This window comes from Schistocerca piceifrons, chromosome 9, assembly GCF_021461385.2.
Source record: "Schistocerca piceifrons isolate TAMUIC-IGC-003096 chromosome 9, iqSchPice1.1, whole genome shotgun sequence".
Lineage (NCBI taxonomy): Eukaryota > Metazoa > Arthropoda > Insecta > Orthoptera > Acrididae > Schistocerca > Schistocerca piceifrons.
Genome location: NC_060146.1, coordinates 20,751,268 through 20,778,475, shown reverse-complemented (window position 1 = coordinate 20,778,475; position 27,208 = coordinate 20,751,268). Strand labels below are relative to the sequence as shown.

At 37.6% G+C, this 27,208-nt stretch overlaps 2 protein-coding genes across 2 annotated transcripts in view; both read left to right on the top strand.

Moving 5' to 3' along the window:
- The window catches only part of LOC124717296 (longitudinals lacking protein, isoforms N/O/W/X/Y-like), a 269,156-nt gene that overhangs the window by 207,748 nt on the left and 34,200 nt on the right, over nt 1–27,208 (top strand). The window lies entirely within an intron of this gene.
- Nucleotides 15,468–27,208, top strand: part of LOC124717299 (modifier of mdg4-like) — a 28,580-nt gene continuing 16,839 nt past the window's right edge. The window contains exon 1 of the mRNA XM_047244125.1: nt 15,468–15,551. The gene's annotated coding sequence lies outside the window, so the exon portion shown is untranslated. The remainder of the gene's footprint in view (nt 15,552–27,208) is intronic.

Sequence of the window (27,208 nt, the reverse complement as noted above, 5' to 3'; positions counted from 1 at the left end):
TTATAATTAGGCAAGCTTTCGGAGCCAGTGGTTCATTCTTCAGGAAGAAAAGTTGAAGGGGAAGGAGGAGAGGTGAAGGAAAAGAACTGGAGAGGTCTAGGAAAAGGGGTAGATATAAGAAAAGTTACCCAGAACCGCTGGTCACGTGAGACTTACTGCACAGGATGAGAGGGAAAGGCTGATTTTCATCCCATCTGGTAAGTCTCCCTTGACCCTCAGTTCTGAGTTACTTTTCTGAAATCTACCCCTTTTCCTAGACCTCTCCAATCCTTTTCCTTCACCTCTCTTCCCTCCCCTTCAACTCTTCTGCCTGAAGAAGGAGCCACTGGCTCCAAAATCTTGCCTAATTATAACCTCCTTTTATGTGTGTGTTCTGCCACTGCTTGGTGAGTAGAGTTTTTTATCTTTACAATTACATTATATTGTAAAAAATTGATTGTTTTCATTTTTATAAAAAGAATATGCGATTTCTTTTTTCTGTCATTTCATTCTCTGACTAATTGTATTCTCCAATTGGTAGCCCCATAGCTCCCATAATATATTTTTCTGTTTGAAGATTTGTGTGTGCCCTGTTTTAACATGCTCTCACATTCTCAGCCAAGACTGAAAACACTTTGTCTGTGTAGGAAAGATACTGTTGCGATAATTTATTTCATGGAATTGCTGATGTAATGTAATTTGATATGTTGAATGAGAAATTGTTTTCTATAGACAAATGTTGCAAAACACCACATGAAACAACAGCTTAATGACATTTTTGAGTATACATGAATGGGAAAAAAGTGTTGCAGAAAGAAAGAAATAGCTGTGAGATTTTGTTTGACTGTGTTGCTTGCACTACATTGCACAGAACATGTTCACAATATATTATACTTAAGGGAGGGGGAGGGGGTAGGACGTCAAAAGGGCTGACTTGGAGCAGGAGAGGCATCTCAGGACATTTTAATTTCCACTGTCTATACTTTTACAGGTAAATTCATAAAACTTTGCCAGCATGACCAGGAAGGATTCAGGATTCACCCTCATAGCAGTGGAAGTTAAAAAACATGACAAAATAATTTTTTTACATGTGAAATTTCATCATTTTTTTCACTTTCTATTGGGTGCATTTGTTGCTATATGTACAATTTTCTTCATAAGTAAGAGAGATTCTTGAATGAATTTTGTACAGCATACAAACCACACTTACAGGCATATAAAACTCTAGAATTTATTTAATTTATGAAAAAATGAATGAGCTGTTACATTTTAAACTTCATGTTTAGAAAAAACTCAAATTTTATAGTTACTTACCTCAATTTTACCACAGTTTTTAATAGATTTGGAAAATTCTAGAGTTTTGCGTTAAGGAGTTCGTGTTTAATAAACAGTGCAAAATTCATTGGAGAATCTCTCGTACTTATGAAGAAACAAATGCAGCCAATAGTAAGTGAAAAAATGATGGAATTACACATGTAAAAAAAATTATTTTGTTAATGTTTTTGAACTTCCACTTCTGTGAGTGTGAATCCTGAATCCTTCCTGGTCATGCTGACAAAGTTTTAAAAATTTATTTGTAAAAGTGTAAACAGTGGAAATTAAAATGTCCTGAAGTGCCTCTCCTGCTCCAAGTCGGCCCGTTTGACATTCTACACCCCTCAATTGCGACCTTATTAATGGATGTTGAAGAATGTTAGATAACTGATGTATGCTGAGGTTAATGGATCTTTGTCTGTGAAGTACAAGCATGAGGACTGCGGTATTTAACAAAATCAGATATTTCTTAAAGTGGCACATACAACTACTTTCAGAATATGTGTAAAGTCAACACAAGCTGCACTCCTCCCACTTTCTATATGCCTACCCACTCCATCAAATTATCTAGATTTATATTTGATGATGAACTACAGTCAAATATTTAAATTTATTCCTGAAATTCAGCTTGACTGTAACAGGTATAGGTACTCTACCTAAAGCAACATATGAAAATTGGTGCTGGACCGGAACTTGAACCTGGATTTTCCGCTTACTGGGGACAGTCACCTTACCGCTTACACTTACAAAGTTCCGTATGTCATACCTATCTACACTGTGTGATCAAAAATATGTGGACACCACCCAAAAATATATGTTTTTCATATTAGGTGCATTGTGCTGCCACCTACTGCCAGGTACTCCATATCAGTGACCTCAGTAGTCATTAGACATTGTGAGAGAGCAGAGTGGGGCACTCCGCGGAACTCACGGACTTCAAGCGTGGTCAGGTGATTGGATGTGACTTGTGTCATACGTCTGTACGCAAGATTTCCATGCTCCTAAACCTCCCTAGGTCCACTGTTTCTGAAGTGGAAACGTGAAGGGACACGTACAGCACAAAAGCATACAGGCTGACCTTGTCTGTTAACTGACAGAGATCGCCGACAGTTGAAGAGGGTCGTAATGTGTAATAGGTAGACATCTATCCAGACCATCACATAGGAATTCCAAACTGCATCAGGATCCACTGCAAGTACTATGACGGTTAGGCCGGAGGTGAGAAAAATGGGATTTCATGGTCGAGTGGCTGTTTGTAAGCCACACATCGTACCGGCAAATGCCAAACGACGCCTCGCTTGGTGTAAGGAGTGTAAACACTGGACAATTGAACAGTGGAGAAACTTGTGTGGAGCGATGAATCACGATACACAATGTGGCAATCCGGTGGCAGGGTGTGGGTATGGCAAATGCCTGGTGAACTTCCATCTGCCAGCATGTGCAGTGCCAACAGTAAAATTCGGAGGCGGCGGTGTTGTGGTGTGGTAGTGTTTTTCGTGGAGGGGGCTTGCACACCTTCTTGTTTTGTGTGGCACTATTACAGCACAGATCTACACTCCTTCTCTGATGTTTTAAGCACCTTCTTGCTTCCCACTGTTGGAGAGCAATTTGGGGATGGCGATTGAATCTTTCAACACGATTGAGCACCTGTTCATAATGCACAGCCTGCGGCAGAGTGGTTACTCAACAATAACATCCCTGTAATGGACTGGCCTGCACAGAGTCCAGACCTTAATCCTATAGGACACCTCTGGGATGTTTTGGAATGCTGACTTCGTGCCAGGCCTCACTGAGCAATATTGATACCTCTTGTCAGTGCAGCGCTCTGTGAAGAATGGGCTGCTATTCCCCAAGAAACATTCCAGCACCTGATTGACTGTATGCCTGCAAGAGTGGAAGCTGGTATCAAGGCTAAGGGTGGGCGAACACCATATTGAATTCCAGCATTACCGATGGAGAGCGCCACGAACTTGTAAGTCATTTTTAGCCAGTTGTCCGGATACATTTGATCACATACGAGGTGCATTCAAGTTCTCGAAATCGATGAAAATCGCGTTACTTCTCAACGTAATCGCCCTGCAGACGTACACATTTTTCACCACTGGAAAATCGCTGAGGCAATAGCAGCACGGCTGGTGAATGTGCGGTCACGGAGAGTGTCTTTCATTGTTGGAAAAAGCCAAAAGTCACTAGGAGCCAGGTCAGGTGAGTAGGGAGCATGAGGAATCACTTGAAAGTTGTTATCACAAAGAAATTGTTGTGTAACGTTAGCTCGATGTGCGGGTGCGTTGTCTAGGTGAAACAGCACACGCGCAGCCCTTCCCGGACGTTTTTGTTGCAGTGCAGGAAGGAATTTGTTATTCAAAACATTTTCGTACGATGCACCTGTTACTGTAGTGCCCTTTGGAATGCAATGGGTAAGGATTACGCCCTCGCTGTCCCAGGACATGGACACCATCATTTTTTCAGCACTGGGGGTTACCCGAAATTTTTTTGGTGGCGGTGAATCTGTGTGCTTCCATTGAGCTGACTGGCGCTTTGTTTCTGGATTGAAAAATGGCACCCACGTCTCATCCATTGCCACAGCCGACGAAAAGAAAGTCCCATTCATGCTGTCGTTGCACGTCAACATTGCTTGGCAACATGCCACACGGGCAGCCGTGTGGTCGTCTGTCAGCATTTGTGGCACCCACCTGGATGACAGTTTTCGCATTTTCAGGTCGTCATGCATGATTGTGTGCACAGAACCCACAGAAATGCCAACTCTGGAGGCGATCTGTTCAACAGTCATTCGGCAATCCCCCAAAACAATTCTCTCCACTTTCTCGATCATGTCGTCAGACCGGCTTGTGCGAGCCCGAGGTTGTTTTGGTTTGTTGTCACACAATGTTCTGCCTTCATTAAACTGTCGCACCCACGAACGCACTTTCGACAGAGCCATAACTCCATCATCACATGTCTCCTTCAACTGTCGATGAATTTCAATTGGTTTCACACCACGCAAATTCAGAAAACGAATGATTACACGCTGTTCAAGTAAGGAAAACGTCGCCATTTTAAGTATTTAAAACAGTTCTCATTCTGCCGTATGGTGCTGCCATCTCTGGGACGTATTGACAATGAACGCGGCCTCATTTTAAAACAATGCGCATGTTTCTATCTCTTTCCAGTCCGGAGAAGAAAAATCGGAGGCCTTAGAACTTGAATGCACCTCGTAGTGTATGTCTGCTTATAAATTATTTATTCATTTACGCATATTTGCACATCCTTTGATCTCATATTTGAAACTGAAGTTCATCATCTCATATATATGGAGCGAAGATGGGCCTGTGACGAAAATGACAACAATGGTCTATGATTTCTCATTGTTTTGAGTGTAAAACCTGCTTGTGAATCAAGAGATGTGTAAGTGTGGGTGAATGAATCAATAGTGTATGAGAATAAATAGATATATATGTGATATACAGGAGTTTGAGTTTGTCTGGGAATCATGTTTGGATAGACTAAGTGGTAAGGTGACCACTCACAGTAAGCGGGAAATCTGGATGCGAGTTCCAGTTTTGCACAGCTTTTCATCTGTTGCTTTAGGTAGTACACTATACCTATTACAGTGAAGCTGAATTTCAGAAATGATCTATGTTTTGTGTGAAATGTCATACCAGATTAAGACTACTTGCCCGATCAGTGCTCAAACCTGAGACCTTTGCCTTTTGTGGCCATCTTTGCCACCACTTGACCTATCTGAGCATGACTCGAGACCCATGCTCAGAGCTTTACTTCTGCCAGTACATCCACTACAAGCCGTACTTCCGAGATTCAAATGTCAGCCTGGCACACAGTTTTCATCTGCTGGAAGGTTCAAATCAGTGCACACTCAGTTATAGTTCAATTATTCATTGTAGTGCTTTCTGGTTGCCCCATTCACAAATACTTCTACACAGTTTCACAGTAGTTTCTAAATCTCTCATGATGTATCTTCTCATCCTCTACCAGCATAGTCTAGAGCTTAACCCCATCCTTTCTCCAGTTATCATTTTTTTCTTGTATTTGGCTTTTCCTTTTGTCTATGACTTCACATAATCTCACATCTCGTGTTGGCACTTTAGGGATTTTACACCTGCATCTTGCTGCACATAGTAGAAATTTGAAGGTACACCTACATAAACAAACCTTGGCATTATGTTTGAATTGTAGCCTGCTCTATATTGAAAAATTTGTAGATTGCATTTGGTGTATGTCAGTATTCTGCATCTACTGTAAGAAGTTACAGTACTGTAGTGTATTTGTGTTTTGATAAGGCCTGGTGAATTGTGAATGGGATATTGCTTTATTTTGAATGCATATGGTTGATCAGCATTGCTGCAGCACAAACGAAAGCAAGTTCTTTAAAGTTTTATTCTTTTATGTAGATTTTACAATTTGTCATTGACTTCTTCAGTATGGGATGAAGGCTCTACAGGTATTGGTCTTTCAACTTTTATGGGTACAGAGTATTACATTACAGTGACTGTAATATGATTCTCACACGAGATGGAAGAGGGAATTGGGGACATGCAGAATAGGCTTTGATTTAGTGATGTGTGTTTTCCTTGTGATCAAGAAACTACCTTTTTAAGACTTTTGTTTATGTATCAAACACTACCACAATTTTTGACAAGTTAGCACAGCATGCAGTATTTTTGTTACATGTAAAATATGCCACTAGGACTCTTGAGTCCCAACAATATGAAGATAAATATAATTTTAAAATTTTTTTCAAAATTAACCTTTATTATCATAGTTAACAGTGAGTACAAGGGTATGCTGAAAATGCCTCCAAATTTTTGGTGTGACAACATTATTAACATTCTACATCTTTGTTCAGTATGTCTACATATTTATTTCTTGATATAGTCACCCTAGCAACGGACATATTTCTCCCAATGAGTGACCAGTTTGTTGCACTATCACTGTAGAATGTCTTGACTTTCTTGACAGAGTCACAATATCATGTCTGCTTGCAACTGCTTTATCGCTATCAAAGTGAAGTCCTCAAACATGTTCTTTAATTTTTGGAAACAGATGAAAATTGGATGGGTCCAAGTCTTGATTGTAAGGACGACGATCGATCACAGCGAACCCGAGGCGTCGGATTGTAGCAAATATTGCAGTGCCCATGTGTAGTCTGTTCTCATGCGAAAGGTGTTTGCTCCACGTGTGGATGAACTCTTCAGATTTAGTTACATTACACATCACCATGTTACATGCTACAAATCAGAGCCCTCTAGTGGCAGAGGTCTGTGAATATGTAGAGAAGAACAATAAAAATGTAGAATGTTAATAACAATTGTTTTATTTAAAAAGTTTTAAGAGTTTTCACATTAAAAAACTCAGTGACATTACTTTTCAGCACATCCTTGTACAAGAGGAAACTGGTAAAAGTTGGAAACTGGTAAAAGTTGGAAACTGGTAAATGTTGTTTTAAGCAGGTGGTTTCACTTTGGAACAACTAGGACATGCAGTTTTCAACCAACCATCGTCTCTAGTGTTATATTTGAAAGCAAATTCACTCTTTTCCTAGACACATTCCCACATCTTAAAACTGCTGTGAACTCATAATGCCTAAAACAAATTATAGTTCTAAATAACAAGCGAAAAGAGGCCTAAAATTTTATAAATTTTATATCAAAGCTACATATTGCACAGTGCTTTCATTTTGAAACCACTCACAAAAGCAGTGGTACAAACACAAATTTACATTACAATAACTTTAGATGTACTGGCTTTCACTGTCAATGATCTTCTCAACATGGCTACAATATGTATTGCATAAAAAAGATGCGCATCACAGTCTGTGTGCGGACTGTTGCTTTGAATGCTAAAGTGACTGCTTTTTGAAATACAGTTGTAGAAGTACCTCATTGTCTGTGTCTTGCAACAGTATTGGTGATTTCATGCTAAAAGCTCTGATACTTAAAAAAATTAATAAAATGTTAGTTTCTGGCAGAAGCCACTGATGATACTTAAGAGGGCTGAAGAATGTATTTACAAATGTTAGAAGTCCTTGGTTTTATTAATAGTTAGTTGTTTTTCAAATCCACGCAACTAGTGAATCACATTTCAGTGCAATCCCTCGTCAGTCCATGTGCAGTCAGTTAGAGATCTCTGGTGGAGGACTGACTTTTGATCTCATTGTTGCTGGGAAGAAACACGTTCCAACTCCAGAAACAGCATTTACTCACCAAAAGCAGGCAAATATGAGTGCACATTTAGAAGAGATAACGTTAGAAACAAAATCTATGGTCTTTGAGAGTCAAATAGAAATAGTGGATGTAGATGACAATGATGATCATCTTGGTGGTGGTGGTGGTGCTGGAGAATATGATGATAATGATAATAGTGCTCAAGATGACATTGGGGAGGGCACGAGATTGAGTGATGATGTTGGATCTGGGGAGAAATTTCATACTGTAGCAATGAACAGTCTGCAGCCACCTTGCAACAGTGATTGCCTTAATAGCATGACACTGACATTACCTCCCTCTGTAGCATGTAACAACTTATTTGTCACAACCGTGGGGAAACTGGACAATATCATAGAATGGTAAAAAAAGACTTGAAACACTGTTGCAACAGACATTTTGTTAGGAGCGATGTTTTAAAGAAACATATAGCTACTTGGTATGGGAGATGCAAGAAAAGTATTGCACCCTTTCTCGGGACTGGGTGATGACAGAAAAAAAAAGGATGAGTAACATTAAGTGAATTTCTGGTCATTAGTGAGGGCTTTTTTGTGTGTGTTTTAGTAAATGACCGGCAGTGTTTGTGCTTAAATCACTTAAAGTGATGAACTCAAGCACTATGTGTGTGTGTGTGTGTGTGTGTGTGTGTGTGTGTGTAATATACAGAATGTACATAAAGTCCGGGAACACTTTCAGTTATTTATTGCACAGGAACTAAACATTGTACAGATATCATGCATATCTCATTTTGAAGAGAAACCCTGAAAGTTTTTTTCATGTATACCGCACAGCATAGTTTGGTAATTTGCCGATAGTCAGTGCTAGTCGCAAACATAGTGAGTTCAGGTGCAGAGCGAGCTTCCTGTGTGTTGGAGTTCAACAAAAACAAGTGTGCTGCAGCTGTTCAATGGATGTTTAGAAGCCACCAACAAGGAAGGCCATTTACCTCTCGCACAACAAATTCGTTACAACGGGTTGCTTGTTCCCGGCAAAGAGAAGCGGATGTCTCAGTGTGAGTGAAGCCGAGAGCACTGTCACTGGATATTCCTACTTGGACGTATTGCAGCAATGGCTGATGCCTCAAATGCAATCAGACTCTCCGTTCATCTTTCAGCAGGATGGGTCTCCACCCCATTATCATCGTGAAGTTCGTGGGTACCTGAACACGGAGCTGCCACATCGATGGATTGGCTGTGCTACAGAAAGGGACGCCTGTTTCATGAAATAGCCTCCCTGCTAGCCAGATCTCACTCCGTGTGCTTTTTTTTCTGTGCGGACACACTAAAGATCTGGTGTATTTACTGCCTGTACCACGTGATGTAGCAGAGCTCCGGGAGAGAATGCGGGAAGTGACTGCCACTGTCGACGATGCCATGCTGGGACAGGTATGGCAAGAACTTGATTACCATATTGACATCTGCCTGGTCACTCATGGTTGGCATATCAAATGTTTGTAAAAAAGACTTTCAGAGTTTCTCTTCAAAATGCAATATGTATGACATCTGTACAAAGTTTAGTTCTTGTGCAATAAATAATTGAAAGTGTTCCTGGACTTTATGTACATCCTGTATGTATTTTTGAACTTATTGAGAGATATTGTGGCAGTTGTAAGTGTATTTTAAAATAATAAAGATACTTTATAAACTAGTGGCACTTGCAAATCCACATGGACATAGTCTTAATTGAGAAAGTTGGTGCTCATTATCTAATGATACCCTTAAGTAGTGATATTGTGTTTTCATTAATTATTCTCGCTTTTGTAATTATTGGCAGAAGCATGAGAACTGCATTGTTCTCAGCGGTAACCATTGATAATTCCTTAGTCTGTAGGATTTGTTACTGTAACAATTTTAAACTCCAGAGAGCCAGATGTTAACAGAAAAATGTGGAGTTCAGTTACACTCATTGGATGCATTTTATCTGGGTTACTATTTAATTCACTCATTTCATTATACAGTGGAACTTCAATTTTAGATTCTCCAATTTTATATTTTTCTTGACACTATACCATAATTTCTTAGCACCTGTGGGAAACCCATAAGACCAATGCTAAAAATTCCCTGATGTCATATTTTTTCCTAGTAAGTTTTATCTTGATTCTAAGTTCTTACTCGACATCTTGCTTGACTTCATCCCATTTTCTTCCTATTGACATTTGATGTGGCTGAACATGTTATAAATGACTCACAGTACAGATGGTTCGCATCAAGAGTGGTGGTGGCAGAATTAAGGGATATTTTAGGCTGTTGTGGAGAGGGGAGATGTGAGAAAGGAAATGGTGACATAATCCACAATCAGTGTTGCCAACACAACTTGCAACATTTATCTTCAGCGTGCGATTATGATAAAACTACTGCTAGATTGCAGCGTTAATAGAAAAACAAGACAGTCAATGCAAAGTGCTCCACACTTAGCCAATACTTGATGAAGGGCCCACCCACCACTTTTTCTTGTGCTTCTTATCACTCAGTCCCATCTTTTTGCATGTATTTCCAAGGTACTGTCTTCAGCAACAATATCAATTCTCAACCTTTTAAATTCAAACACTGAGTCTCAAAGAACATGCTTGGTCATAATGGAGCAAACATTACCCATTTCCGGCTAGTAAACTCGTATTGTATTGACTGGCAACGAGTTAAGTCATCCAATAGCCAGCACAGCCAACACACCACACTAACACACACAAAGTGAGTTCACCTACTGGATATGTGGAGAAGGGGAGTGGCCCTTCAGTGACTGGAGTCCAGGTAAGGGTGAAAGCATTTTGTGAAGTGCTGCAAATATACTTTTTGTGCAGATGATGCGCTGTGACAGAGATGTCACACAGGAATAGAACAAGGGTTTTGCGATAGCACATTTTAAAGAATTTAATGTTCAAATCTGACATGATACAGTTGCAACAAGTGCATATACTACTTGTGTATATACTTAGCACCACACATACTGTAGATCGTAAAGATTGGCAGTAGTGACTCAGTGAAGTGAAACTGTGCCACCTGAGCTTTCTTTCACGTTTTCATTTTACGCAATGTGCAGAAATTCAGTGAGTCAACTTCAAATAAGCTTGGAACGTCAATTAGGAAAATAAACTCATTTCTTCCTGTCTCTCTTGCTCTCATTAAGACTAAAATAAATTTTAACAGTGCTCAGCATATAACGTGCAGCTCATAAGAAAAGCATTCAACAATAGCAGCAATGGTGACTAAAAGTATGTCATAAAGCAGATTTCCACATTTATGCTTATTGTTTAACGACTTAGCTGCCATGATGTTTTTGGTTTAATTCAACATAGTCATCAGTTTTTGGTTTTTTCTGTGTGAGCACAAAGGATGATCTCTCAAAAACATGTGTTTTGAACATATAATTTGTGGTCGAAGCATGTTGGAAAACAGCTCGATTAACTTATACCCAGATACCCATTTCAATTTTTTGATGAGTTTTTACTTGCTGTTAACACATCTGTGATTTTTTAAGAACTAATGAAATTCATTACCACAAATTATTGTATAAGTATTGTACATTTAATTTCCTTCACCTAGACAGATTTTATACAAAGTATTGGAGAGGATTGTGATTTTTAGTCACATATGTCAATTAAATATGTTATACTCATATTTTGCAGATTTTAACATTTTCCTCAGTTCTGCATTTTCCTCAATTTTTCGTTTTTAAATTCCAGACTTCACAAAAATATAAAATAGGGGTTTTATTGTATATGTATTCCAGCAAATATTCTCATAGTTTTTGTAATATTTCTTTTCATATAACATGTGTATGCTTCTCATTTTGTCATGCATTCACATCCACAAAAGTTCGCAGCTCATAGTCTCGCGGTCGCGTTCTCGTTCTTGTTTCCGAAGCACAGGGTCCCAGGTTCGATTCTGGACGGGGTCAGAGATTTTCACCTGCTTCGAGATGACTGGATGTTTGTGTTGTCCTCATCATATCATCATCATTCATGAAAGTGACAAGTTTGGACTGAGCAAAGGTTGGGAATTTGTACGGGCGCTGATAACCGAGCAGTTGAGTGCCCCACAAACCAATCATCATCATCACATCCACACAAAATAGGCAATTATTTATTACTACAGGAATTTATGCAGAAACAAGTTACGAGTTTGTTGATTGAGTGCTAACTAAAAATACTGAATGATAAGTTGTATTAAATGACAATTTTTTAAAAAAATTGTCAAACTTAATTTCCATAACAGCCCTGAGTATACATAAAATCACCACAAAAATAAAATGTATGAGCTACATTAAGAAAAATAGCTCCGCACCGTAACCCTGGGTTCGGTGTGGGGCAGCGGTGGGATAGGTGGACTGCTGTGGCCTGTTGTTCAGTTGTGAACCACTGAGGGCTACAGCGGGACGAAGTCTCTCCATTGTTTTCTAGGTTCCCGGTTTAATACACAATACAAGCAAGGTAGTGCAGTTGTTAGCACATTACACTCGCATTCAGGAGGACACTGGTTAAAACCCGCGTCCAGCCATCAAGGTTTAGGTTTTCCATAATTTCCTCAAATTGCTCAAGGCCTATGCCAAGATTTCCTTTCCTTTCCTTTCCTTTCCTTGAAACAATCTGAGCTTGTGCTCCATCTCTAATGACCTCGATGTTGAGAGGATGTTAAACCCATTTTTCCTTCCTGCTTTCAGATGCCAATTCAATATGGAGTGCACAACATTCATGCCTCAAAAAAACATTTGTGCTATGTGCTTCTTTCATTGAACAAGTAATATGAAAGTGAAGATATTCAGTTATTCAGTGTTGTTCTCTGAAATTTATTTGTAATTCCCACAAACCAATATGCTATAAGAAACCGGGCCAGGTTGCTAGTTGTACATAAATAGGTGGAAAATGCATTATTGTTTATGTATTGGGGATCAGTTGCTGGAAACAGTAACAACTATTAAATATCTTGGAAGTATACAATAGGAATAATTTCATGTGGAAATGCCCCATAAAATTAATTTATGAAAGGCATCTCTCTTTCTTTGTTCTATAATATTTGTTACTGGAAAGTTAATTCAGTAGCTCTGAAAAATGTTAATGCAGAAATTTGTAACTTAATACCAACTTATTGACTGAAAATTACTGTATTTGTGTCATTTAATTCTCTGGTTGCCCCTGTTGAGACCTTTATAGTTTCCAATGTATTTGTTTCTGTTGAGTCATTTCTGCATAGCTTAGTTCCTCATGCATTCAGTCTCATCTAATGTGAGCCTGAAAACACTCTCTTGCTACAGAAATACAAGAAGGTAACTCTTTTTGTTATGGGTTTGATGATAACATTGTAACTGAAAATACGGAATGAGAAACGATTTTTTGTTGGAAAATGTTGCTTACCAGTACTCGTACATTAGCTTACTGATGTTCCTGAGGGCACCCATATTGGCAACAAGTAAAGATAGTTAACAGTAAAAAAAAAATCTTTCAAATCATATTTCATTGTGTTTTACTGCTCAACTAGGCAGTCTATAATTACTGTGGGAAGAATATGTTGATAATATCCTACACTTAATGTAAAACGTGGGTATTCCGTATTTGCTGTTGCTGGTTGCTGCATTTTTTTATGAATAGGAAACTATTTTTTGAGGCTAAGTAGAAACTACCACTATAATTTTGGAAGATAGCAAATCGTAGTGTATCGCACTGTGTTTCTGTTGCATGTCAAGTTATTCTTTAAAAAATATATTCTCAAAGAAGACATTCGTTTTCTAGAGTTAGTCTTTTATTATTTTGTTTATTCATTCATTCATTCATCATGGATGACCTCACAATGATACAGGATTTGTCAAGGTAATACAATGCCAAACAGTGAGCCAATATATAACAAACAGCATCCAAAACATGCTTTAAGAGGATGGGACAAGTAGCCTGTGGGGATAGAACAGGTGGTCGGCTGTGGTCTTGATTAAGGAACCACCTGGCATTTACCCTAGACATCCCGAAAAGTACAGGAAACCCAAATGAGAATGGCCAGACTGAGCAGCTCCATCCTCCCGAATAGGAGGTCAGTGTCCTAACAGCTGCACTGACTCATTTGGTACTTGTCTAATCAATAATGTTTCTTCATTTACACACAAATTGTTTCATGTAACATGCAGTATAAAACATGGTTTTCTTCCTCAGTGCCCAAACATTGAGGTCACGTACTGATGACTCCTGGGCTGTTTACAGTCAGTTGCTAAGTAAAACATAGTTACCCTCTCCACTGCCGCTCTCGCTAAAGGCATCCACTGGTGGCTCGTGGACTGAGAAGGTACTGCTGTTCCCCTTGCCTCACTTCTGGACACTATATTCAACTATGTGCTACTGTCCACCTGAAAAACTGAGCTAATCAACATTATATCATGCATTATATGTCTTGACACATGATCATTGTGAAAGCAGTAAACCATAATCAAGTATTGAGGGGCCTTTTTCCTTATGTTTAAATATCCTTGTGTACAAAATTTCAGTCAAAGCAAGTAATGTTTTTGATAGGAGCTCTTTTTATTTCCATCTCCTTTTTTAGTTCTTACAATATTTGCTCTTAAAATGAAATGTAGATGCAGTAATAAGCACAGTGTTTCCCCCAATTTCACATTCGTAACACTATTGAACATACAAATATGAACTGCTTGAAGAAAATAATTTACTTCCTTGTCACTGTTAACATTTTTATATGTTCACACATCTTCCCCCTCTCAGTATTGGCGTAAATAAATAATGTCTGTGAATTTCACCACACATCCTGATCTTGTAACTTTCTGGGCACTTTGGAACACATTCTTTGGTGGTCATCTGACAACTGATTCGATGATTTTGGATGCTCGTGTCTTCAGTTGATCAGTAGAAAAAAAGCTGATTAGTTTCATCTTTAATCTTAACAGTGAAGAACTTCAGTAAAGATTGAACCACTTCATAAGGACAGTCGCGTGGTTATGTGAGTCCAGTCTGCACCTTATAAATTTTAACAAACACGCATTTGTACTTTTAAAGTCCTTGTGGATGAGAGGAGTTTCATTGGTATTGTGGAGCTACTTTGTTGGTTTCACATGATTCAACCTTTCCTTCAGTTCAGTGATGGAAGTTGGAAGGTCAGCACCTATCTTAGTATGAAGTTCATGGAAGAAGTCTCCAGGTAACTATCATACAACATTTTTATTTTACAGTTGCTTTCATTCCAGAAAGAGCAATGGAAGCCACATAAAGTGGGTAATATATTACTCCATTTAGTTGTAGCTTATGCTCGTTTCACACTCTTCAGTGTATGGGGAAACCTTTCAGTTTTTCCATTACCTTGTATGCTCAAGCTCAGAACATGTTAGATGGAAGCTCTATTCATTGATCTGTAGTGACCTGATGTGGTGTTTCAACTCTGATAATACAGGAATAAAAAAAATAATAAATTAAAAAAAGAGGTGTTGCAAGTGTCTGCTTTAGTGGTGCAAAGGGTACTGTTTTGTTCAGCTGTTGAATCTATTGGTACTAGTTAAACAGTTAGGAAATCCATCAGAGGTTGATTGAAGACACACTAGCTTAATATGTATCACCTGAAAATCTTAATAGACAACTGGGAATTCTCCAGGAAGTGATATAGTTTACCTTGCTCTTAGAGCAGGCTGCACATAGCTTAGTCCATTGTTAAACATCTATTTTCCAGTGTGGCCAATATTTGGTGATACAAGCTTTCCTGGAGATCTCACTTTTGGTAAGCCATGTTGTGATGATACTTGAAAACTGTGATGCTAAATTATTTGGTGATATATGTTTGGATGATTTCAGTTGACATTGTGAGGGTGCTTACCTGTGTCGTACATTTAGCCCTCAGGGGATTATGACCAAAGTCTTGTAGAATAACTGTCACTTGATTTCCAGGAATTGTGAAAATGATGTACACTACACAGATTTCCAGGTGACATGGCCTTTTATTACCACCAAAAACAGACAGCACGATGACCAGTTTCATTTCAACATAAAATTATGCAAGTAAACACATTTACTCGCCTATGACAGAGTATCACAGTGGCAGGTACAATCACAGTTTGAAGGTACAGTGCTTTTTAGATGCAGCATTTGCAGAACACAGCAGATTAAATCATATAAACAGTGCATGTGCCCAATTTTCAGCATGATTCACTATGAAGTACATAGCATGATACCAGTCTGAAGTAAACCACAATCACTGGTTTAAAAGATGTAACACAATTAATGCTTGATTAAAATACATTGGATAATTCACCCACCCTTATTGGTTTTATTTACAACATACAATGGTTTTCATAGAAATTTTAAAATATGATTGTAACGAATACTGAATAGTTGTAAGAGTACCACCACCTTATCACGACACTGTAGAGATATAATGCAAATACCAAAATTGACTTTAAACACTACTTAGGCTACCCGCAGTTTCCCAAAATCTCCCATAGGTGTTGCATGACTTCTAGTAGATCTCAGAATCTACTGACATAGGTGTTGCTCATTTACTTGCTTGACTGTGATTCACTGTTTTGGGGTAGTGTTGGCCTTATAAAGACTTGTGTAGGAACATATTGGGATTTTAGAAAATACATTTATTTGATGAATGGGTAGGTTAGATTTTGCTACTCAAGATGGACTGTGATAACAGTATGTTAATTTTGTTTATGAAACATTTGGTGTCTAGGAAATTAGAAAAGTGTGTGAAACCATTTTATGCATCTGTGTTGAGAAACCCCATCTACAAGTACAAGCACCATATTGTAAAGTGGGCAAAAATTGCAAAAATCTTTATTAATGGCATAATCAGTTAGTGAAATATGTCATCTTGTGCATAAAATACAGGTCAACAAGTGTATAATGGCAAAGGTCAGAATCTGACAAGCACAGAGAGAAAATCTGCACTGTAAAATGTAGCTGGTCACAACTTTCAGGTTAATTATTTCATAAGGTAATTAGTTTAACAGATATTGAAACACATTACTGAAAATTTTGAATGCCAGTGCATCAGTTGGGTCACTTAAGTCAATAAATACGTACCAGCTCTCATAAAATTTGTGAGGTTGCACTGTAGTAAAAAGTTCAGTTAGTCATCTCATTTGATTAACAGATTTTCCAGTAAAACTGGATGCTTCAGAACAAAATCCATTCATCAGCTGCAAATATTTTTATTTTGCTTTACCGGTTTTGACAAATTAATTTGTCATCTTCAGAAGCGTACAAAATTAAGGATTTTATAAATCCTTTGACCTTTGCTATACATTTATCTAAAGTAGAATAACTATTACAGATATATACTTAGTATTGATTTCGCCACAGAAACATAATATTCCTAATTTTGTAGGCTTCTGAAGATGACAAATTAATTGGTCGAAACCAGTAAAGCGAAATAAAAATCTGTAATATGTACTGTAGTTACTGAAGATTACAGCTATGAATAAAATAATACAACTAGATGTATCGTAGCAATTAGCATGTTGAAAATAATATCTTGAATAATGAATATAAGTAGGGGAAATACTTTGTTAAAGTTTTAACACTTTATGAGAAGGAAATTTGCTACTCACCATGTAGCGGTGATACGGAGTCTCTGATAGGCACAACAAAAAGACTACAATAATAGCTTTTGACCATTAAGGCCTTCGTTAACAATAGACAGACATTCACACAGGCACACACACTCACGCAAATGAAACTCACAAACACGACTGGAGTCTTAGGCAACTGAAACCACACTGCCAGTTGCCTGAGACTGCAGTCGTGTGTGTGAGTTTTGTTTGTGTGGGTGTGTGTGCATGTGTGTTCATGTGTCTGTTGTTGACGAAGGCCTTAATGGCCAAAAGCTATAGTGAATCTTTTTGTTGTGTCTATCTGCGACTCAGCATCTCCACTATATGGTGAGTAGCAACTTCACTTCTCATAATATTGTTACATTCCATCCTGGATTTTCCTTTGTTAAAGTTTTGAAATATTTGAGTGGGACCTCATGTATACTATTTAAAAAATATATGAAAATTGAAAAATGAGTAAAAAAATAATTATTAGTAGAGGTACAATCACAACCAATGGAAGAGTCAAGCTTGCTTTCTGTCATCACACCATCCTCCTCCCCCAATCAAGTTATGAAGGTACATAATTAGAAATACTGACTGAATAATTCATTCATATTCATTCATTTATTAACTATTTCTCCATAATCATAATAATTAATGACAGTTCATGTATCTGACACCCAAAACATTACAAACACACATGCTATATGGCAATTCTGTAGTTTTGGTTGAAAAATTTGTACAATTGTATGTGAAGTATTAATAAGAAAATAAAGCCCAAAAGCTACATTTTTTTGGTTTGGGTATACCTAAATGTGAAAACTAGAGAGGAATAATCCTTATGAGTCATACAGCCAAGATTTTTGAAAGAATTTTACTAAATCAAATAAGTGAAAAGATAAAAAAGTAGCTGAGTGAAGAACAGCATGGGTTTAGGAAAGGAAGAAGCACGATCGACCTGATATTTTCTGTCCATCGACTGATGGAAAAAAGTTGGGAGTATAGCAAAAGGGTGATAATGGTTTTTATACACATAGAAAAGGCATATGACTCAGGTAACAGGGAAAGACTCTCGGAAGAAATGAAGAAGAGAGATATATAAGATGGATACATTAATGTAATAAAGACAATGTACAGAGGACACGATTGTAGAATTAGAATACCATTGGGGTACTATGAATACTTCGAAATAAGACAAGGACTTAAGCAAGGAAGCACTCTATCTCATGCACTTTTTAATGTTGTGATGGAGGGAATGAATAGGGCAGTTAAAGATATAGTAAAAGAAAAAGACAAAAGATGATTTTTGCTGATGATATGGTAATATGGGGTGATAAAGAGGTAGATGTACAGTTACAACTTGACGCGTTAAAGGAAATAATGAAAAGGTATGGATTAAAAATAAATAAAGATAAGAGTGAAGTAATAGTATTCGGAAGAGAGAAAGGGATGAACAGAAATATTACCTTGAATGGAGAACCCCTCAAAGTGGTAGAAAGTTTTACTTATTTAGGGAGTGAAATATCTAGGGATGGAAGAATAACCAACGAAATTAATAGGAGGTTACAGAAGGGAGGCAAATTCTACTGAACAATAAAACACCTGATTTGGAATAATGAAGTTTCAGAAAGAGCAAAACTCCTTATGTATAAGAATTATTGCTTCCCTATTGTCACCTATGGTGGAGGAACATGGACAATGACAGGGAGGGACTAGAGCAGACTGCAAGCAGGGGAAATGAAATTTCTCAGAGCAGTTAAGGGAAAAACAAGAATGGACAGAGTAAGGAATGTAGAGATTAGAAAGGCCCTCAAACAAGAAAGTATGAGAGAGGAAATTGAAAGAAAGAGATTAAGATGGTATGGGCATGTTAAGAGGATGCATGGGCAGAGACTCTCCAAAATTACGGAAGAATTAAAGATGGATGGGAAAAGACCTAAAGGGCGCCCAAGAACATGGTGGAAAATGGGAGTGAGAATATTTGTGGAAAGGAGAGGTGTGACCTGGCAGCAAGTGGAGGAAGGAAAGTGGTGGGAGGACCGAGCCAAATGTAGAGGACTCTTCAGCACCCAGACCTGACAGAAGCTGGAGTGGGATCCGGATATAGATAGATACTTAAATGTGAGCAACATACAGCTAAGATTTGATGAAACAAGCTTATCTAGGTCACTAAAAAGCAGGTGGTAGACTTTAGTATATTGGTAGAATACTGAGGAAATGCAATCCGTCTACAAAGGAGATTGCTTACAAATCACTAGTGTGACCAGTTCTAGAATATTCCTCAAGTGTGTCTTACATGCACCAGATAGGACTAACAGGGGATATTGAACATATACAAAGGGGTGCTGCACGAATTGTCAGAGATTTGTTTAATCCTTGGGAGAATGTCACAGAGATGCTGAAGGAACTGAACTGGAAGGCTTTTGAAGATAGACGTAAACTATCACAAGAATGTCTATTGCCAAAGTTTCAAGAACCAGCTTTAAATGATGACTCTAGAAATGTACTACAATATTGTACGTATTGCTCACATAGGGATCGTCAGGATAAGATTGGAATAATTACTGTATGCATAGAGGCATTCAAACAATCATTCTTCCTGTGCTCTATACATGACTGGGACAGGAAAAAACCCTAATTGCTGCAATGAGACATACCCTCTGCCGTGCTACTCACAATGTTTTGCAGATTATAGATGTAGACTTGACTCAAAAATCTAGATAATGCACATGTATTTGAATGTCTTCTAATATCTGTGGGATTCTTCAATACAAGTAGAAATTTGGGATATTTACATAAAGTACAAGGACCATATTTTATGAAAATATATAAGGCATCAAATAAATTAACCCTAATTAAATATTATGGATGCAATGTTTTAGTGTTACCGACAATACACATCCATTTACATTACTGTGAATGACTGAAATTATGTACCTAACAGTGCCAAAATCATTGTGCAGTGATAAATTTATGAATGAATGAGGAGCAGTCAGATAACAGGAAACGAATTCATTTTAAAAGGTTTAATTTCACTTCAGCAAAAGTTAACTTTTCATGAGAATCTGTGATAGGCTCTTGTGAAGTATGTACCACTTGGCAAGTTTCACTGGTATGACCTTCTCCTGGCTGTACAGAATTATTCCCTACTCTCTTATGAAATAATTTTTTTTTCCTCCACATTCACACTGACAAATTGTCCAACAAATTTATGCAAATGCCCTCACTCAGATTTTAGTTTGACAGTGATCCACTGATGAAAAGACAATGAAAAGTAAAAAATTGCAATTGATAGTGAAGGAATTTGAGTGTTTCTTCGTGATCACTCTGATCTGCAAAAGGTTTAAATGACTGTGCTATCTTCCTCGGCCAACACAGCTACCTGAACTGTAAATTTTCCTATGGTGCAGACACTGTGGACCTGAAGAATGAGTGGAAGAGGTCTGATATCGCTCCACTGCTGCTGTAAGTGGTCAGGATGGCTTTTTACCTCCTCTGCTGGAACTTCTGTTATATTAACTTTTATCAGTACAAAAATTGTGTAATCAGGAACGATAGCTCGTCTAGCTTTCACATGCTGTCACACTTGATTATTTAACATACCTTCAACACCATCAGCAGCTCCCTTTTCCCTCGGATGTACAAAAGACACAAGACCACAGTATTCTTTACTGAAAGTTAAATTGGCTAATATGTACAGTTGTTTGAAATGTCGACTAGTGGCCCTAGGAAATATTTCCACCACTTTATGATTAGGAAATTTGTTTTTTAGGTTCTTAAGTATTTTTGAATTAGAAACATGAACAGCTAGCTTATCATGCTGCAGTTAATCAGGTGCAGTAGCTTATGAAACTAGTTATTTGTTCCTTACTGCAGTGTGAACTCTTCACCACATCCCGATGAGCAGTAGTGAAGTTCTCCCTGGCAGCTGTCTGGATTTGATAAAACAGTGGATGCAAAACTTTGGTAATTTGCTCTCCAATTTTGTAAATGCCATTATAGAAATTCCTACACCACTTTAACTACTCTTTCTGTCTTATCATTTTTCCATTGATACCAGTTGATGATCCCATCTGAGCAAGGTGTCAATGAGTTGAGGAATTCTTCATACTTCTTTAAATTTCCACATTCCTTGGATGTGTCTAATGTATGAGGCTTTTTCCATGTGCCACGTATAATAGACTCAACAAGTTACCTACTTGTACTTGGAAAACTTTTGATACTCTTGACTGTGCTGTACAGTAGAAAACTGAAGTTACCATAATAAGTGCAGATGAAAACATTTGCCAGAATGTCAGAAGAAAGAAGTGCATATTGTGATATAAGAGCTGCAAAGAATGAGGAACCAATGTTCACGTCTAGATGTTCCCTTTTAAATAATTCATACACTTCAGAAATTATATAGATATTTCTTTTGTTGTTCCTACTTACAAAGAGCTGTTCTACTGGTGGTATGTGATATGTCATGACATTCATAGAAACTTTTTGCCATATCCTTTGTTATTTCAGTGGATTTCCATGACTGCTTTGTACTTAATTTTCTATGATCTCACATTGAAGCATTTCATTAATTTTTGTACGAACTGTTTTTGTTTTTGTAGGACTTCTGGGAATGATCTTTGAACCTATGCAAGTGCTTGTCTAAAGCTTGTGGAGCATTGCGTGATTTATTTGGAGATACAGCAAGTGAACACATATTTTTATGTAAAACAGACACCTCCTTCAGTATTTTTTGCATTTTTTAACTCACCAACTGCCATGTAGGAGACATTTTTGATCGAGCTTTCTTTTTCCTTAACCAACTTTATTCCTTAGCTGCAGCCTTTCTTTTTGCAACTGAGAAATTTTCTGTATGTTTATGCGCATGAGCCTTAACAGGAGCCATAATTCCTAAAATGGATTCTATGTAACCTTATTATATTAAAATTAAATTGAAAAAGTATGCTGTGGCAATTTTCTTATTTGAATTAAAGAGCAAACTGTTTTTTATAACACGTTGCTCAAAATAATAGTAAATTGTGAATAGAAACAAACAGTGACTCACTTTTTTTACAATAGCCTATAAAGACACTTCATCCACTTGATACAAAATTGCCTCCTAAACAAATGACAGACTAGAACAAATGAGCAGACTCCAGTGTGGGAAGGATTTCAGCATAACATTTCTCAACTTAAACATCCCAACTGTCTTTTTAGGAAAAGTTTTGGAATTCCTTGTTTGGAGAGAAAACAAGTCTTACGTATGAACACCATTTCCGGCCTCTGTGATGTGTTATAAAATATTTTTTCGCCAGCATTTTCCTCTCTGTTAGCTAATTATAATAGCATATGAATTTTTGAGTCATTAAATATGAAATTTTGTTTGGAGAAAACTTTTCTATTCCATTTGTAATGGTCGTAATAGTAAATGAACTTCCTAAACTATTTTATTCTTTTAATGATTTTTGATAACAGGTTTGGAATAACATCTAAATTAAAATATAATGAAAAAAAAAATCGGCCTTGGTTGCAAAATAGAAGATAATTTATGAGTGGTGAATGGCTTAAATCTATACAGCTCATCTTCAGACCATAAGGCATTGCTTAAAATTTATAACATTAATTCTTTTTTTAGACTGAGATCATGAACTATTAAACACATTAACATAATGCAGAAAAGACAACATAAATTATGATAAAATGCAAAATATTTATACCCGTCAGTGATTTATAGAGGTGCTGAGCGGTGCCGTACTGTATGCCAGAAGACCCATTCATCAGCCGCCGAATAGAGTAAAAGCACTATGAGTTACAAAGGTGAAGCTTCGCTCATTGGTTGCAGAAGGCACCGTGACAAAAAATGTGATGGTAACATGTAATTATATTGAAAAATAACATTAATTAATCAGAAAGTTGAAAAATGTAATAAGTAAGATGAAATACGTCATTATAACTGTCAAATACATTTTAACTAATGTAATAAATGAAAAGAACAACCAATAGGAAATGGTTACGGTAACCATAACTGCCACTTGGAGCAATTCATTAAAATAATAGACCGTAAACAGTTCATCTTAGATTGTATGAAAGTAGAAGTCAGTGCAGAGATGCATCCAGCTGATGCCACCAGTTGCTATGGGATGAGTGGCCTGGAGTTCACCTACGAAATGTAACTCCATGACGGCGGACACTACTTTGGCCTGTGTTGATGCTTTTGTCTTCATGACTATTGACGGTGTCTTTGTGGGTGTGTCTTTGAATGGACATGTGCCCTGCCACGCAAATTCATGGACACGAGGCCACTTGCATCCTTGTTGACAGGCCATGTCATTTGGATGTAGCTTTCCATTGATTCCTAGTTTCATACATTCTTTAATGAAGCCTCTCTGGTCTATTACTTTCATGTATTGCCCACAATTGGCAGTTCTATTCACTGTAAGCATTTTCTATTGGTTGTCATTTTAATTCATTATATTATTTAAAATGCTTTTAATGTGTTTGATAATTAATTTTAATGTGTTTGATAATTAATTTTAATGTCTTTCATCATACTTATTTAAGTTTTTCAATTTTTTAATTTACTCATCATTAGTTCTATCTGTAATTGTATATATGACCATCAAATTTTCTTCTTACGGCTCTGAGCCTTCAGTAATTGTGCGCTAGACGATGGGAGAGCTTCATCTTTATAATTGAAAGCACTTTTGTGCTATTCAGCGTTTGAGTAAGATGCCTTCTGGATTACAGTTCTGCACTGCTCAGTGCCTTTGTAGATCATTGTTACATGTTTTCATAGTTTGTAATCTACCTCTAAGAAAATTAATGTTAAATTTTGAGAAATGTCATATGGCCTGAAGATAATCTGTATAGATTTGAAGCTGGCCACCACTAATAAATTATCTTGTATTTTGTGATCAAGAGTGATTTTTTCACATTTCATTCTTTTGTTTCTAAAATGTAAAAAATGTTTCCAAATATTATTTGAAATTGTTTGGATTTGTGTAAATGATGTATTGAAGAACAATGATGTATTTTGTATCAAAGCATAATGCACAAACAGTCATGAATTCTTCTCCACATTTATTTGAATAAATGTTATCAGTTCTTTTACAGTTAAACTATACTCATTTCATCATTATGGTGTGAAGCATGGTACAGTTTTAGAAATTACACATTCTGGCTTATGATTTTATGTACAGGGTGACAAAATCTATTACATTACAAAATTTTCCATTTTAATTTCACTTTTCATAGTCACCGTCATAATATGGAAAATTACACAAATAAACAATTGAGATTCTTTTGTAACAGTTTTCACATTCTTTCTGAAAAAACTTTTATTTCATGTGACTCACTGTTTTGTTGGAAACACTCCACATATATACTCTGTTGTGGCTCTGTTTCCCAAGCATCTCTTCAGTTTCCTTGGTTTCACTCTTTCTCAGTGCTCAGATGCAAGCTGAAATACATAAAAATCGTGTATTAGTAAAGCAATACAACTTATTTCTAAACCTGGAACAAAATTATTTGAATATTGTTGCATAAAAAATTTTTTTCTTTTCAACAAAACAATTCAGTAACTTATTTTAAGGGGATGGAAGCTGTTCTTTAAACCTATAGTTCATCTGAAATAAAAATAAAAATTACTGGATTAACCAAACTTACACTCCATTTTCATAAATTATGGTTTTATTATAATTTTTTCCTGTCAGAATGCAAATATTTGTTCATTTACTGACACTGGTTAATTAATAGTGTATCATTCTTAGTGCAGAATTACTTGAAATCATTAATAGCAAAGACATAAATAAGATTTTTAATAACACACATAATTTTTTTTTATATCAATGTATTGAAATAATATTTCATTCAGTTTCTTCTTTAAAATAACAAATGCTACCTTCATTCACATACATGATGTATCATAACAAAATCATATTCACCTTCACATAGTTGGACTTTAACATCTGCTTATACTTTCATTATAAATCTTGTTAACTGAAGGAGTACATTTGCAAAACAAACTAATACAAAGACAATGCCCCTAATCATTGCTAAATCACACAATACCTCTCATATTTCTCATTGTTATTTCAAATGTTTTTTTACATTTTGTCACTTTGTTACTACATCATCACATAATCATTAACCATGAAAATTCCTGCTCTGTCCTCTTTTACAGAATGACTGTACAAAATTTCACTCTGTATTATGCAGCAGACAAGAGTTTGTTCATTACATTTCAGTTCACTAGGTTCAGGAGGTTGTGGAAATGAAGAATATGTTGTAGGGAGAGTTCCTCTGTGCACAGTGATGAAAAGCTGGCATCGGTTGGGAGGATTTGGTTGGCACAGGCTGTGTAGCAGTCATGGAAGTAAAGCACATCATGTCCGGCAGCATGATCAGCAACTGAGTGGTCCAGCTGTCTCTCGGCCACAGTTTGGCAGCAGTCATTGATATGGACAGACAGCTTGTTAGTTGCCATGCCCACGTAGAAAGCAACACAGTGCCTGCAGCATAGTTTCTGTATCACATGGAAGCTTCCACAGGTAGACCACACTTGATGGGGTAGGAGGTACCTGTGACAAGATTGGAGTAGATGGTGGCGGGAGGACGTGGGACAGGTCTTGCATTTAGGTCGATCCAAAGCTATGAGCCATGAAGCAAGGGATTGGTAGCAGGGGTTGAGTAGGCACAGACAAGGATATTGGGTAGGTTCAATGGAAATCCGAACACATCTGTGTGAAGATGGGGAGGATAGCGGAGAGGATATTCCTCATTGTCTCGCATTATTAGAGGCAGTTGAAACCTTGACGCAGGATGTGATTCAGTTGGTTTAGTGTTGGGTGATACTGAGTTAGGAGAGCAGTCTCCATGGTGGCTGGGTGTGTGGGCAGTGGTAAAGGACTGGAGAGACAAGGCACAAGAGATCTGTTTCTATACAAGGTTGTGTGAGTGATTTTGGTCTGTGAAGATGTTAGGGTAAGCATTGGGATATTTGAAGTAGTACAGTTCGTCACTGCAGATACGACGACCACAGATGGTTTGGCTGTACGGAAAGGACTTCTTGGTGTGGAATGGGTGAAGCTGTCAAAGTCGAGATATTGTTGGTGTTTGGTGGGTTTGATGTGGACTGAAGTGCTGATTTAGCCATTCTTGACTTGGAAGTCAACATTGAGGAAGGTGGCTTGTTCAGTTGAGGAGAACCAGGTAAAGTGAATGTGGGAGATGTTGAGGTTCTGGAGGAATTTTCAGAGGGTGTCCCCATCCTCAGTTCAGATCATGAATACGTCATCAATGAATTTGAACCAGGTGATGATTGAGGTTCTGGTTGATTAGGAAGGATTCCTCTAGAAGGCCCACGAATAGGTTAGCCTGTGAGTGCGAGTTGCTTCACCGTGGGTGACGCCTTCAAAGTAGAAGTAATTCTGGATGAGGATATAGCTGGTCATAGTGACCAGGTAGGAGATTGTACTGTTGGAGTCAGATGGGTGTGGGGGTAACATAGTGTTCTGTAGCAACAAGGCCCTGGGCATTGGGGATATTAATGTAGAGGGAGGTAGCATAAATATTAACATGCAGGACGCTGAGTGGTAAACGAACAGGAACTGTGGAGTCTCAGTACAGGAAATGATTGGTAGTGTGCAACTGATGTTGTTGGCCCATGAGAGCAGAGTGTCACTATTGGGGCACAATAATCAGCCACAGTGGGGCATCCTGGGTGGTTGGGTTTATGGACTTTTGAAAGCATGTAGAAGGTATGAGTGCAGGAAGCTGTACCAGAGTCTATTTCTCCCCTCACCCCTACACTCCCTGTTTTCCTACCTTCTACATGCTTCCTTCAGTCCATAAAACCAACCAGCCAGTATGCCCTATTTTTGCCAGTTACCCTACCCCCAATTGGGGGTCTCTGCTCTCATGGACTCATACCTTCAGCCTATTACCCATAACCTACTCTCCTATATTAAAGATACCAACCATTTCCTCTACTGACTCTCCCCAGTTCCTGTTCACCAAAATAGTGCTAATTTTGCATTGACCTTGTTTACTTCAACTCTGTGGAACTGAAGCATATTCCTTGGTAGTGTCCATGGTCCTTTATTTTTATATTGTGCTTTCTTAATCCCATCTGGACTATCTCTTGAAGGGCTTATTTCTTAGTTTAACTATTTTTTCTCTTGAAATTTTAACTAAAC